The 16,675-nt window shown below is 44.5% G+C and overlaps 1 long non-coding RNA gene across 1 annotated transcript in view; it reads right to left on the bottom strand.

Annotated features, from left to right (window-relative positions):
* LOC116155387 (uncharacterized) overlaps positions 1-16,675 on the bottom strand; it is a 36,873-nt gene that overhangs the window by 11,475 nt on the left and 8,723 nt on the right. The window lies entirely within an intron of this gene.

Here is a 16,675-nt window from a genome sequence, read left to right on the forward strand (position 1 = left end):
TTTATGACAATTGAGTTCTTTTGGGAAGCTCCGCTTTTAGGCAGATAAAGGATTCCAGGAACTCAAATGCCTCAGCTCAAAATAGTTCTTATGCTAAAGTGGCACATTTTGGGGTGGGCACATCTTAATCCCCTTCAAATGCGAGCCCATGTCTCAGGTTAAATACATACTCACATATAATCATACCAAACAATATGCTTAAATGACACTATCTAGTTTTTAAAATCACAATTAATAGTATCAATCACATTATAAAGCAATGTTTATAATACTTAGATAATTTATCCTCTTGATTTGAATATTTCAAACACCAAATGTGTTTATACGTAAGAAATAATACACAGATTAGAAATCTGCATGGGATTATATGGAAAGCACATACTTTATTTTCTGTCTCTCTGGATTTTAATTTCTTTAAAAATCTCCAGATAAATAATAGTAATTTATTAATTAGCATAATATTTCATCACCTATGATTCAGAATCATTTCCAGATTTTGGAAAATATACTAAGTTAACATTTAACAATCAATAATTATTGATTAGAAGATTTTGTAAGAAAAATGTGATAACAAAATATTATGCATTTTAAGTGAAAACTGTAGATGCATATAATTTGCAGTATTACATAAATACTATATAAGGCCCAGTAGTACAGGAACCAATTTATAAAACATTGGTTCTTTAAAAGAATTAAATTAGTTGACTACTCATTTACATACTCTTAAATATTAGTGTAAGTAATAACAATCAGGAAACTTGAAATTTCCACTTCACTTAGTTTTGGGGTGGGGGAATTAAAAAATTAAATTCAAAGTCTTGCAGGAACTAAAGTACCACATTTGCATTTTCTTTTCCCACTGTGGTAAAATTAAGGAGAAGACTTATAGTCACTTTTTAACAAAAAATCACAGTATAATTTATTTTATCAAAGGGTTTGCCTTGACTGACAATACTATGGGCACATGTATTAGCATTTAATTTCCTGGTATTTATTTCCATTTCCATTTTATGTCTGTTTGAGAACTTTGCCTGTAAAACTCCTAGTTGTTAAAGGCACAGGGTTGCAAAATACCAGGGGGACAAATAAGGCAGAACTCCATCTGATAAAGGATGCATACAAGCAAGATTAGATGGCTGTTACTTCCTTCTTCTCCCTTTCCTCCCCCAGTTCCAAATCACAAGCAGCAGCTGATTTCAAAGCCTAAGCTGTTCGACCAGCCCCATCCCGACTGTGAGGGCTTCTGTTACACTTGTCTAAGATTAATTCCTCAACTAAGAAGGATCATACAAAATGCACATTCACATCAGAACATGTTTTTTCTCTTAAACTCGAGGATTCTTAGGGACCCATGCAGATCAAGAGTCCATGATTTTTGATTCTGGTAAGATTCTCCTTCAAACAAAACCGACATTCAGAGGACACTCCCCAAGGGTGAGGGTAAGAGTTGCTGGATCAGAATCAGCAGCTGGTCCACACCACCGGAGCTGGGCAGTGAAGGTCCTTCTGTCTTTGGAAACACACCCTTGGCCTGTGCTGCAGGGAAAGCTGAGCTAATCAAAACACCAGATACTGACTCATCAGAAACCAACATTTCTCTCTCAGAATTCTAACAACTTAATTTTATTGTTTAACCAGATATTTCCTTAGAAAATGAGAAACATTCAGGAGATACACTGAGTAAAGTGTTGTGTGCTGGAGAGGGTAGAAGGGTTCCCACCCACATAGCAGCTCTGTGTAGAGGTTAGAAAAAGCTAGGGTGTTTGTTTGAATCAGAGGAGTGAAAGATTCAGCCCTCATCCAGTCACTTAGGAGCCCTTCCAGGTTGTATCAGCAGCAGTTGGCTAATTAACCTTTAATAGCCTGACACAATGGATTCAAATGGTAGGCAAGTGCAGCCACCAGGGGGAGTGGTGTGCAATTCACTCTGGTTTCTGAACACCCAGAGTATCCATCACAAGTCTTCAATGTCTAGAACTCTCAGACAGGTCAGTAGCTTGAGTCCCTTGACTTGGGAAAATGATGGGTCATCAACATAAACAAGGGGGAAAACACCCTTGAAGAGACTGTCGACTGAAAAAAACACACAACCTGAAAGTTGAGAGTTATGTTTTACTTGGTGGACTGAGGACTCACGCCCAGGAGGCAGCCTCTCAGATGGGTCTAAGAGACTGCTCTCAAGAGGCAAGGGAGGAGCCAGGACATACATGAATTTTTGCAACAAAGACCATGTCGACTGAAATAAATGCACAGCCTAAGAGTTAAGAGTTATGTTTTATTTGGCGGGAGGACTCGAGCTGGGATGACAGCCTCTCAGATCACTCTGAAGGACTGCTCCGAAGAGGTAAGGGAGGAGCTAGGATATATAGGAGCTTTACAACAAAGACCAGGTAGTTGGAACAATAAAAGATTGCTTGTTATCTAAAGAAAAACAGGCATCTTAAGTTAAAGAATTTAGTGCTTTTCTATGTATGGGAGGAAGCAAACATTTGGGCTCAATGAATTCATTCCTTTGACAAGCACCTAGCTATCTAGGGCCAGCATCCTGTGCTTTCTTATTCTGAGTCCCCTCAGAGTGCACCATTGTGAGCGGCTGCAGAGGCTGGGCTGCAGGCCTGTCCTCACTAGGGGGTGGCAGCAGCTGCTGATGACTTAGTTTCAGCATTCTTTGTTTACTGATATGGTTGCAGTATTTTCATTCACATTGCAGTATTTTGGTTCACAACCAGGTAGTCAAAACATCAAAAGATTACTGTTAATTTTAAAAAATTAGATACCTCAAGTTAAGGAATTTAGCACTAGTCTATGTATGGGAAGATGCAAGAGTCTGGGCTCATTGAACTCATTCCTTTGATAAGCACCTAGCTATCTAGGGCCAGTATCCTGTTCTTTCCCATCCTGAGTTCCCTCTGGGAGTGGCTGCAGAGGCTGGGCTGCCAGACTGTCTCCATTCTGAGTTCCCTCCAGCTCACTGTTGGGGGCAGTGGCAGTGGCTGATAACTTGGTGGCCGCATCATCCTTTGTTTACTGGTATGGCTGGCAATATTTTTCATTCACAAGACTAAAATTAAGAAATTGAAGAGCATTGTCAGTGATTTGTGCACACACTGTCATTTACTGGTAATATCCTCCAGATAATTAAACAAGGAACAAATTACTTTAGAAAAAAGGGAACTCTGGAGAGGAAATGAGGGAGTTTGGAGGTTCTCAACAGAATTCAAAGGAAGACTATGCTGAATCTCTTCATCTTCAGTAAAATATAATCTGGGTGGTGGTGTTATGTGTGAAAGAAGCAAAAGAATTTTCCATAATTTCCAGACCTGGAAGGAAGCACCTGGGCTGTGGCTGCAGACAGGTCACTTGGCAGAGGGGATCAAAGGCTTCCTTATATTTATTTACAGACTAGTGGAATTCTCTGAACCTTATTAGAAGTCTTAGTACTGAAGCTTTTCTTAAAATCTTTGTGCCTACCAATTTTTGGCCTGGTGTGAATTTGCATATCATTGGACCTGATCTGCATATTTATTTTGTAACTCAGCAGGAACCACGAAGCCATTAAACCAAAGTTAGATTTTCCTGTTTCCCAGCCAAAAACATTTTGAATAAAGGGCTTAGCTCTGAAAACAGGAATAGTGCTTAAATTTGTATTAACAACATAGTTTATTTTCCAAAGTTATTTAGACATGCTCTGTTTTATTCTTTTAATAATATAAAATTTACCTTTTACCCAAAGGTCTTAATACTCAATTGAACAGTTTCACTTTTTTCACTTAGAAGTCATTTTTCTAAGTTAAATACTGTTAAAAGATTCATTCTTTTTGTAACCAAGCGGGACCCTATGGGCCCCCCAACCAGGGGCAAAACTTTCCGCCATATCCTCTGCTGTAGCTCCTCTCTGAAGTACCTAGAAAATAGTATCTGATGCACATTTCCTAAGTTTTACAGATAAGAGAAACTCCCACCAAATCAAAGATGTTAACTACTTGATGACCACGAGCACATAGCTCTCAGATCTACTGGTGCTTAAGAACTGATAATGTTAACCCCTGTGACACCGCTCTGTTACCTTGTCATTAACCAGTCATAGAATTGTACATGTGCTGATTGCATACCCTATGACACCCCATCCCTCACCTGGTCTTTAAAAATGCCTTGCTGAAACCCTTCAGAGAGTTCGGGGGTTTAGAATACAAGCCACTCGTCCTCTTTGTATTGGCACCTTTACAGTAAATGTTGTGTTTTCCTTTGTCACAACCCGGTGTCGGTAGGTTGGCTTTACTGTGCATGGGTGAGCGGACCCAAGTTTGGCTTGGTAACATTTTAAAGTATGAATGAAAAATACTGCCCGTCATATCAGTAAACAAAGGACCCTGCAGCCATCAGCCACTAGCACCACCCCCAACGCTCCCACCAGCCAAGGTGAGCTGGAGGGAACTCAGGATGGACAAGCAGGCTGCCTGCTGACAAGTCCTCAGCCTCTGCAGCCACCCCCAAAGGTGCCCCCTGAGGAGACTCAGGATGGGAAGAAAGGGATACTGGTCCTACATAGCGAAGGTGCACATCAAAGGAATGATTTCAATGAGCCCAAACTTCTGCACCTTCCCATACATAGAAAAGTGCTAAAAATCCTCAAACTGAGATAATCTGGTTTTCTTTAATTAACAGTAATCTTTTGATGTTCCAACTATCTGGTCTTTGTTGCAAAAATTCCTATATAGCCTGGCTCCTCCCCTACTTCCCTAAAGCAGTCTCTCATAGCTATCTGAGAGGCCACATCCCAGGCTTAAGTCCTCAGAAATGTTCACCGAATAAAACATAACTTACAACTGAGACAGGAAGGGGGCAGGGCACAGCCATTCAAGGAATGCCACAGCAATTAACATCAAAATGGTGAAAGATTCAACCCTCAGTAGGTCTTGAGGCTCAGGATGATGAGATTTAACTTCTGGCAGAATTTGAGCTTCATTATACGCCCATTGTAATATATTAACATGGTGAGTAACACACCCACAGGCACCATGGCAGTCCCAAGCTAGCCACAAAAAGGTCAAAGAGTGGGAAATGGCCAAATTCCTGGGAATCCCAGCCCCTTCCCCTTAGACTGGTACTTCTACTTATTAGCATATGAAGCCACCAAGCCCATAAAAACCAGCAACACGGCACCTCGCGGCTGCCCCTCTCCCTCTTCGGAGATGGCCCGCACTCTGTCTATGGAGTGTGTACCTACTTTTAATCTGAGCACTCAACCCCCACACCTCGTGGCCTTTCTCTTGCCTTTCAATGTATCTCTCTGAATAAATCTACCTTTACTCAACTGTGGCTCACTCTTGAATTCTTTCCTGCACAAAGCCCAGGACCCATGCCTGGTGGGGCATATCCCAGGGGCTCAACTGAAGCCTCGGACACAGCCCTTCTCACGCCCCACATCTGTTTTCCTGTATCACACCTTTTAGGTTGTGCATTTTTTTTCCAGTTGACAGAAGACTAGTTTATTTAAACGTATTAACATAAATTACACTGTAATTTACAGCTCAAGTCTACTTGTGTACATGGTGTTCAGCAATTTGGAAGGTTTTCTTTTCTTTTTCTCTCTGGAGGGCTTTTCATAAAGGGCTAGCACATTTAAAGTATTGGAAGTGTGGCTCGAGTTCCTAATTTTCCCTCTGGGAGACACTGAATCCCTTTATCTTAGATTTATATAAGCACTCAGGCGTTTCTTGAAACCAGTATGAATAAGAAATCCACTGATGTTGAGAGACATTACAGAAGTGTTTTCTACAAACCTACAGAGGAAGCCTAATTAACTCAAAAGTATCTTTGATATCAAATTAATTTCTGTGTCATCCGTTGTGTGTCCAGTCCAATCCTCCAGAAACAGGCAAGCTGAAATATCTATTGGGGTTCCAACCCCTGGGTTCCCTACTCCCAGTTCCTCATACTAATTCAAACACAACGCAGATGGGCTTTTACAAAGAGAGCCAATTTCTTACTCCAACAGAAGAAATTAAATTATTGGACAATCTGAAGATTAAGTAGTAGCATTTTCCCCCTAAAGGGAAGAAACCAGGCATATGTTGGGAAAAGTACACAGTTGCCCCAACTTCCATGAACCGTCACACACATATTTATCCTCTAGGGGGCAGCAGTCCCCTGTTTCTGGGGGAAAACAACCTTCTTCAGGCCAGAGTTTTGCCTCCTGGAGCCTCCAGGGAAAATTCCCTTAGAAATCACTCTAGCTTTAAAACAGATAAAATTCTAATCTAGAAACCAGAAACATTCATTCAAGGAAACAGAAGAACCAGAGCCCTTCCATCTGCTCTGACCGCTGGCAGGCACACAGATAAGACTCCGCCTGAATTCCCTGGATTCATACCCATGAACACCTGGCAAAAGCCACAAGACAATAACCCACAACAGAAAACAGAAACTGCAGTTTTTCACTTCCTAATGCTCCATAGATGTTCTTAGCCAGCTGAAACTTGCTGTCCTTGTTTCAAAATGGTTGGAAACAAATCTCAGAGACAGGCAGGTAACCCAGCAAGACCAAATGGGTTGTCACTGCCTGGGTTCCCTCTGAAAACAGAGCCCCAGACAAGGACTTGCCTGGAGGGGATTTATTGGGAAGGAGATGCAAGGGTACAGGAGTGAGGATCTGTTAGGATGACCAGCCATCCATGCTTGCTGAAGGGTTCCCTGAGATGCGAGACTGTCATTGCTAAAATCCAGGAAGTCCCAAGCAAACTGAGACAAGTTGATCACAGTGGGAACTGGAGAGCTAGCCCCAGAGGAGTGAAAACCAGTACAAGGCTGAGCTGATGAGTTGGTTTGATCTCACAGGACCTTCTAAGATGCATCTCAGAACAGGAGAACATTTACCCACCACTTCTCATCCCCTACTGGTTAAGCATTGCCCCTTGGAGTGTTAATCCGACCCCAAATTCAGGGCTCATATGCATGAGGGCTGATGAGTTCCTATTGGCATTTCCCACTGTGGCTTCAGAAAGTGAGAGAAACACAATGCACCTGAGGCCCAGCACCGCTGGGTAACACCTACACAGATCTGGTTGTGGCTGCAGTTTTTCTGGAATCAAAATTGGACTGAAGAGGTAGGAAGTGGGGCACAAGAGTCCAATGAATGAAGATTAACATTACCTCCCTTTGGTTGGCTCATGTTTGACTCTGCATGAGGTTATCAACCCCTATGGCTTAGCCTCTCATTCGTTTATTAATTTAAATGAGATAAAACACTCAAACTCTTTGTTTAAATAAAAGTTCTGCAGAATAGCTTTATTTTACCTCATGTATATTGAGGAAGATGCCTGCTAGTGAAAAAAAGACAATTCACAGGTGTTTGCATCTCCCTCCAAAATGGAGATGGCAATTTAAATGTCATAACTGGTATAAAACATTAAGACAACCAATCAAAATCACAGACTTTTTAGAAGTTAAGGTATACATACAAGACACAGCACAAACCTCTGAAGCCTGCATGTCTTGCCAAATTTTTTGGAAATAATATTTGCAAGGATGATTTAGAAATATTTTTATCTCCATAGTTCTTTTAAACTTTTTATTACAGAAAATTCTCAGAATCCCCTTGTACTATCAATAACCAACTTTTGGCCATCTTTTTCCATCTCTCTCTCTTAAGAATGCACAAAGCAGCAAGCAACAGAAAAACTAATTATATGATCATAACCAAATAAAAGCACTGTTTGTCTCAGATAACATAAAATCTAGAGACAGGCAGCCTAGGCTGGTGTAGAACTGAAATGATGTCCTCGAAAATTCCTCTACTTTTTTGGTCCACTGTCTTTAGAATGTGATTGCAAGATGGCTGACAAGCCTCAGGAACTCACATCCTTGTTCCAGGAAGGGAGAATGAGGAAGAGCAAAAGGGACCCTAGGATACAAAACCAGATACTTCAGTTTTCCTTCAGAAACCTTTCCCAGATGCTGTACTCAGCAAGGGAGTATGGGAGGTGAGCAATTTTAGCTGGAATACAGCCACCCTGAATCAGAACAGGGTCCTGTTAGTCAGAAAGAAGGGGCCTCGGTCTTTTCCCATGTTTTTCTCTGCTTCCAATGCCCTCCCTCCCCTGACCACCCAGGTTATTCCTTTATTTAACAAATATTTATTTAATACTCACTCCCTGCCAGTCCCAAGGCCAGGTCCTGGGGCTCTAAAGGGAATACAAAGTAGTGTTTGCTCTTTCTTGAACAAGCCCTAATCTCAACTATAGCAGAAAGCCAATACATAATACCTGAACTTGCTAAATGCAGAGTCACACAAACACACACCTTATTTATAGGTATAGAAGATACAGAAGGAATTTCTCAAAGATATAAAACCAGAAATGGTTCAAAGGAGCTGCCTCTGGAGGCCAGACTGAGACAGGAAGATGAAGGGCCAGGGATTGCTGACACCATTATAAGCCCTTCCATACTGCTTGGCTTTTTTTTTTTTTAAACCACGTGCCTACATAACTTTGATAAAATGTAAAAAGTAATTCTGAAAAATAATACTGCAGCAAACATCTTTTTGCATAAAGAATGGTTGCCTTTTTTGGTTATGTTTTCATGATGTATTCTTAGAATTTCTGTGTTAGAGACTGCAGATACAAATTTGTCTCCAGAAAGTATGAAAGATGGTTGTTTAAACGGAGTGATATATGTAAGCAACCAAGCTCATAGCCGGCCCTCAGTATACATTCGTGAGAAACAAATAAATCACCCAGCATTTTGTCAGGATTCCAACCCTTCCCAAGAGCTGCCCCAAAGAAGAAGCACAGCTCCCTTGATGTTCCTCTGGGTCTTTTGCTAATACAACTAGCCCTGCAGTGAGTAGTTGGTGCCAGTGTCAATTCAGGTTTGTGCCACTGTGTATTTGGGATCGATTCCTAGAAATGGGTAAACACATACATCTTTTTGCTGGATATTACCATGTTGCCTCCATAGAGGTCTCCCCGTTTTGCACTCCCCGCAGTAATGTGAGTGTACATTTTCCTCACAGCCACATCAAGAGAAATTGGTGTCCCACTGTGGGGTTGATACTCAACTGATAGGTGAGAAATGGTTTCTCCGAGTAGTGTGAATTTGCATTTCTAACTGATACTTACCATTTCTCCCTGCCACAGCCCATTCTAAATTTCCTGCACCTTCAGCCAGCACTTCAGTTGGTCTAGCTGCTTGCCAAGGGGATGACCTAGACTTTTGTCCCTGAGGGATCTGAGCCCTTGGTGGCCTTGCCTTTGTCAGGCCAAGGATGCCTCGGTCACCCAGGCAGTGTTATTACTGAGCACAGAAACACCAAGAAGCATCCCAGGGAATCTGAGCTCCACACACTCTCCTTTCTGCCCCACTAGGTGTCAGTAGCCCTGCTTCTTCATGATAGTCAAGGTTGATTCCACCCTGCCACCCTTGTAAACCCATTTTTGCCTTCAGAGCCACTGGTATAGAGATTCAAAGTGACCAGGTGGCAGTTGTAGCCTTAGGTTAAGTGGAAGCCTCCTGTGTTCCTTGGTGAAGAGCTCACCCCTCCCTGGCAACTAGGGCTTCTTTCCAGCAGAGCCTAAAGTGGTAAGAAAACAAAGCAAAACTTTTTGCAAGTGAGTCACTGGAGATGACGGTAAGAGGGGCCTCTTCTTCTTCTACCCTTTGGTTCCCAGACTTCTGTATTCCAATGGATGAAGGCAGAGCACCACATAACAGCCATTGGTTCAACACATACTGTATATCCTCCAGGACAGCACTTGACCCCACAAGGAGTCATCCCCAGGCTAGCACCCTCACTGAGACTTTCAGGCCAGGCACTTTCAGGTGACACATTCTACAGGAGGCCCGGTGGATCCCGTGAGAATGTACCCATTCTGCACACACCTTCTGCATCATAAGATGGGGCCCTTAGGGTGAGGCAGGGTGAGACCGAGGGCTTTAACAGGAAATCAGGCACACCGTCAGCTCTGTGCTGAGACCCTGGAGGCTGGGAAGGCAAACCTATCCCCACAGCTAGTTTTAAGTTCCTGGAAGAAGAACCACTTTCCCTTCCAGGTTAGAAGGGATCGGATAGAATCAACTTGCTTGATCTTCCTGAGGGATGGAACTGCACTGGGGACTGTGAGTGGCAAGTTAGAGAATCAGCAGAGGCAGTAGCTGGAACAGCCTTGGTGAGCAGGAACCCATATAGTTGGGCCAGTGTGTAGCCTCTATGCCTTTCACCATGACTACCCCATTCGTGGGTCCATTGCTCCAGCACTGGAGGGGCTCAAGACAGAGGATGGCTGACATCCGCCAGAGAAATCGTCCTGTCCCCCAGGCTGTGGAGTGCTACCTCTGAGGTAGATGCTTCCTAGTGAACACTGACATGAGACATAAACGTCTCCACACTTGTACCCACCCCTATAGGTCATTCGCGTGCCTCTTCCCCCATCTTCCCACGGTGCTTCTTTTAGGCCCCTGACCAGCCAGCCAGTGGTTCACCACTGCTTAGAAGCATAGATTGCTACCTTTGGCCACTTCTCACTCCATCAAATGCTCGCAATGGAAATTAGTGCTCAGAGCTCCGCCCATTAGGAGGATTTTCCTTCTCTATTGCCTTTTAGGGCCACCACTGCCTAGGGCTTTAGTGTGTCAATAGTCATATCAACTGGTAGGTGAACCTACCCATGCATGAACTAGGCCAAGATGTTTTCTTTCTTCATCATCTGGTCATAGGGAAGCCCCCACAAGGCCCTAAGTGTGAGCTGCAGGAGAGGCATCAGTGCAACAGATTACATGACATGGGCCACCTCATTTGTGCCTGCTAGACTTCCTCAGGCCTGAATGTACCCTTTTCATCATACAGTGGGTTGCTACTGCACCTGCCTGACTTTATTATGACTTGATGGACGTGACAATATCCAGCCCATGATAGGCAGCTCCTGTCTCATAATCACTTGGTGTCTGTTCCCTGGTCAGCCTCTACTGGCGCCCAGTTGTCCATCAGGAGTGGCTTTTCGAAGGTACGGTTCTTTGATGCAGAAGGCATGGCCTAGTTAGAGGATCCGTGCCATGCATCTCCTCTTGGGGCTTGCCAGAGACTCCACCCAGCATCCCTATATCATGGGGATTAGATGTCTCTAACACTATAGCCAAGTGGCGGAGCAACTTGTACTGCAGCCTGGTCCTCACGCAGAGTCCTCTCTTCCTGTGGGCCTCACACGAAATTGGTAGACTTCTGACTACTTGATTAATGGATTGGAGTATTATTCTCAATGTGTCATATGCTGCCTCCAAAGTCCAAAGGACCCATGAAACACGTATACTTTGCTTATTAGCAATGAGGAGTACAGGTGATAATTTGTTTTTGACCCTAGAGGAGATGTCCCAGCGTGCCTCAGACCACTTAAAACTTTCACCTTTGTAGTAGGTTCCTGAATCTTTGTGGAGTTTATTGCCCATCCTCTGGCACATGTATGTCTCATTAGGACATTCAGAGTAACACCATATTTCTGTTCACCCGGTGCACTTAGCATGATGTCATTAATATAGTAGACCAGAGTGGTGTTCGGTATAAAGTCAGGATGACTGAGGTCTTTGCAGACTACACTGTGACAGAGAGCAGGAGTTATCATACTCTTGGGGCAGGACCATGAATATTACTGTTCTTCCCATATACATCTGAAATGCTCTTGGTTCTCCTTACTAACGGGGACTGAGAACACACTGACAGATCCAACATGATCTAGCATGATCTAAATGGTTTTTGCAGATATTAATACAGGTGGATTACATGGGGTTGGGGATTTAATGGGAGCCATCACCCCTGTATCCTGTAAGTCTTTAAAGGAGACATTAATTTCTGAGCCCAAACAAATTGCCAACCTACAGATTCAGGAACTAAGTAAGTGGTTCTAGTTTTACACTACTAAATTCGGGGCATGGTTGTCATGTAGCAAAAGCTGCATTGGATATGCAGGCTGGGAATATAGAAATCTGAACACGGCATTTAGATGAGACTTTCCTGGGAAATTATGTAGAGGAAGAACAGCTTGAGACCCCCCGAAGTCACCATTACCAAACTACGTGCAGTGATTCCTATCTCAGAAAATGGCACCACTATCTACTCAGGCACCCAAACTGGACACATCATGCCTTTCATGACCTGGCCCCACCAACCTCATCTCTCTCCTTCAGGCACCCTAGTATAGGGAGTATCCAGCAAAACAGACTTTCTGATGCTCCCTACATGCACTATGCCCTCTTCCCACCACCATGCCTTTGCCCACACACTTCCTCCTATCTGGGATACCCTCTGCAGCCCCTTCCTCATACATTTACCTGCCATTTCCACCTCATACATCACTACTTCTGGGGAGCCTTCCTTGACCATCCCTGGCCAGGATTTAGATTCTCCTTGTCCCATATCTTCCTATGCACAGCACACTGCACACATCATGGGGTGACTGCTTTATCTCCGCCAGTTCTTCAGTCCTCCCCCCAACTCCACCTTTGTGGCCCTGAAGGGCGTGGATTGTGTCTTTTACATTTATGTATAATCAAGAACTTAGCATCTCCATGACAACAAAGAAAGCTAAGCAGGGTCCTGCTTGGCATGGGGAGATTTCAGAATGGCCAGTCTGAGAAAATGACAAGTCATTATTTTTTCTCTTTTCCTTTGAAAGAGCATATAGCAATCACTGTTGATGGGCTAATATAACACTCATTCTCAAACCACTTCTTCTTTGTCCACTTAACTACAGAGGCTGGAAAACCCAAACTATTGTCTCAGGCTCCCTTATATTTAGTGTGGCCAATATGGTGAAGCAGAAGTCTGCTAGAGGCTTCTGGGAAATCTTTTGCTTTTCAGATCAAAAGGACACATGGGCTGGCCTCACCCCTATCTCCCATCTTCCTGCCAGAAACATAGATGTGAAGCCTGAAACTTCACCAGCCACCTTGTACCACGAGGTACTAAGGGCGCCAGAGGAGGAAGCCACCACAAGTCCAAGCCTCTGATGGCATCTCAGAAGCACTGCCCCAGCCTCGGGCTGCCTGCCTCCAGACCTCTCCTTGGGTGAGATAATTAAGTGGTCTGACTGTTTAAGACACTGCCTGTCAGGTGTTCTGTGGCAGAGCAGAAAGCAGTTCTAACGGATACAGAGTATATAGAGCAGTGGGAACTAACTGCTGGAAGAGAGTTCGGAGTCAAGATCATGCTGGAACCAGTATTAAAGATAAACCCATCAATTAAGGAATAAATGGGGTTGTTGTTTTTCAATTCAGCTCCTGGTTCTGTGGGGGAGACTTGGAAACAAGAGATGTAGCCTCTGTTCTTAAAGTGTTTACAGTCAAGTGGGAGGTGGTTGGATGAAATAGCACGCTGAACAGCATGCCATCAAGAGCTGGGTTTTATAAAGCTTGGGGGACGAGGACGCTCAGCTAAAGGGAAGTGGCTCAAAAGGGGAAGGTTTCCTGGAGGCTGAGGGGCTTGAGCCTCAGAAGATAAGTGGGATTGGTTGACTTACTATTAGCCCATCCGGGATCTCTGCCGCGGGGTATGAGGATGCTCCTGGAGCTACCTGCTGAGAAGCCCTGAGCACCCAGCGGAGGCTCATTAAGTTTTAATGCCTTCTGCGTCTCCATCCAAGGTGGTTTAAAAAGATGTTTTCCTCTCTCTCAGATTCATTTATTCAACACGTATATATGGAGCCTTTACTCTGGATGAGGAACTGCAATGCGTACAACTATGGGCAGTGCACACACAGCACCTGACCTGAGAGAGCTTCCGTTCCAATGAGGGAGAGAGATGACAGATAAAGGGAAAACACAGGGCTGGAGGGGGCAGGATTAACCAACTCGGCACCAGGCAGCTTCCCTCCCTTCTTTAGGCTCCTGCCTTCCCAGATTGGTTATACGTCTGGGTTCCTTTGGCCCATGACTCGTTAGGCACCCCGCTTCCTAGAGTCCACAGGAAGTGGCCTGGAAGGACACATGCTGTGGGTGCTGTGTTCATCCTCCATGCCCAGGCCACCCCCATGTTGCTGCAGCCTGCAAGCCTCTGCCATTTCTTTCTGTCCCTCCAGGCTAATCCCTCTGTACCACCGCCTCCATCTCCCTTCCTGCATCACACGTACATCGTGGGCCACAGCTTAGCTCCATCCTGCCCTCATTCTTCCTGATGTGCCAGGCCACTGCCCCTGCCAACACACCGTCACACTGCTCTAATCTGCAGGGGAGAGCACTGCTCCTTCATCCTAAGGAGCACCTCACTTCCTCCTCTCCCTGGGAAACCCTCCTCTTCATCCGGAGCTGGGTGATCACACAGTTGATCATCCCAAACTGGGACACAGTGAAGAGGGAAAGCAGGCACTATTAACACATCAGACAACAGGCAAACCAAGGTATGTGGTCTCCTATCCAGAGCCCAATGCTGAGGTCAGATGCTCCAGACAGACTCTCCCTCTGTTACCTCACCATTTCCAAAACTGTGTTCTGTGGAACACCTGGGAGAGATCAACAGGGCTCCTCAAAAACAGAAAAAAACTAAAAATTCCACATTGAAATGATTTTGAAAAACTGAATTAACCCAAGATGAATGTGAATTGGCAAGACTGTAACATGTCATGTCTCCCAAGCCCATTTGACCATATAATCCTTGGGCAGAGAGCATCTCATGGAAGTAACATACTTTGAGAAATACTGTTCTACACAAAGGGAATTATTCCCAGAGTTTGTCTTCTCTCTGTCCTAATGTTTAGTATTAAGAAATGAACACCAGGGTGGAGATGGGCTCATACCCAGCTCTGCCTCTTTCCAGCTGGTTGCCATTTTGCAGCAGGCTGCTTGTTGGCAGCAGGTAACAGAAATCAGTAGGTATTATAGCTCATCACTCTCAAAACAACAACTCCTGAGCTAAGTCCCTCCAACCCAGCAGTGTCCTCAATGACCCAGGTGTTTTCCATTTGTTTGCCCTGCCATCTTTAGCTTGTTGCTTATCTCCTCTCATGGTCACAGTGATGGCTCCATCCAAATCCAAGCATAGCACATAGAAACAAAGACATTCAGTGAAGAAAGGCTTGTCCTCCCACATATGTCCTTACCATTTATTCTTAGCAAGGAGAAAGTTTTCCAGATGCCCCACCACATACACACACACATATCCCTGTAGAAGTTTCCTCAGTTCTCTGTGGCTAAGTAGGGTGACCAACCTACCCAGTCTGCCCAGGACTGATGTGTTTCCTAGGAATCAGTCCTAATAGTACTAAAACCAGGACACTCCTGGGCAACTTGAATGAGTTCATAGCTGGGACCATATGGGAACCACATGACTGCTTAAATCAATCATTGCATAGGGGAATGGACTTACCCTTGATTGAATGGACTTACCCTTGATTAGTTTAGACTAATCAAGATTTACATTCAAGGCAAGAGAGGGAGCCAGCTTTCCTGAATGCAGAATGATGAACACCCAAACAAAACCTAGTTCCTTACAATGAAGAAGGAGGGAAATGCTGTCGGGGAGGCAATCAGCAGGACTGCCTTTTCTGTAAATTGAGATACAGTGATTAGTCTCCCCTCATGATGTCGTAGTAAGGACTAGATAGAATGACATAAGAGTGTCTTACATACAGAACTCATAATGGTATCTTTTAAGCACTTACTGTGTGCCAAGCACTACGCTAAAGACATGACATGTGTTGTCACTATATCCTTACAACATTCTAGGAACTGGGGATGTAAATCCCAAGTTACAGATGTTGCTGAGACATAAAGAGGTTAATGATTTGCCCAAGGACATACAACTAGAAAGCTGCTGAGCCAGGTCTCAAACCAAGTCTGCCGAACACCATGATGCCCATCTTAATCCCTCTACCCCGCTGCCTTGCAGTTGGGCACTGACTGTGAATTTCCTTCCCTTTAATCTCCAGCACCTGGCACAGAGCCCTGCATACAGCAAGCACTTATTAAATAGTTTTTGAATGAGTAGATGGTAATGGTAGATGACATCCCTCAACCATAGGGTTTACAAAGAACAATTGCCTGATTTTAGGATTTTCTCCCCCAAATTTGGCCCTCTTCCAGGGATCCTTCTCCCAGCAAATGGCACCACCATCTATCCATTTGCACAAACCAGAAAACTAAGAGTTACCATCAGCCCATCTCTCTCCCTCCCACACACCATATCCAACCCATCACCAAGGCTACCTCTCAAATCTGTGCATTTCTTTCCATCTTCCGTGACCTTGGCCCATGTTTCTATCATGTTCTCATCTGAAGTGCTGTGAGAGCTCCCTCACCGTTCTGCCCACAGCACTGAAGCCATCCTCCAGTCTCTTCCCTGTGCCACAGCCAGAGTGGGTGTCTCCATTTCTGACCAGGCCACCTGCCTACTGAAAACCCTTAATGTTCATTCCTTTGGGGATAAAGCTTAAACTGCCTCACACAGCCTGGTCTCTGCCTGCCTCCCTTGCCTCGTCTTAACACACAATCCCCTCAGTCTCATATTCTCCTAGCCACCCCCTCCCCTGACCCTCCTGAAGTCTCTCCTTGTGGTGCCTCCTCCTGCCATGGGACCCCTGCACACACTGTTCCCTCCCCTCTTTGCCTAGTTAACTCTTACTCACCTCAGGCCTTAGCCCGGGCTTCCTTCCTTCTGTTAAAGCCCTGCTGACCACTGTGATGTCAGATTCCCACC

This window comes from Camelus dromedarius, chromosome 12, assembly GCF_036321535.1.
Source record: "Camelus dromedarius isolate mCamDro1 chromosome 12, mCamDro1.pat, whole genome shotgun sequence".
Taxonomy (NCBI): domain Eukaryota; kingdom Metazoa; phylum Chordata; class Mammalia; order Artiodactyla; family Camelidae; genus Camelus; species Camelus dromedarius.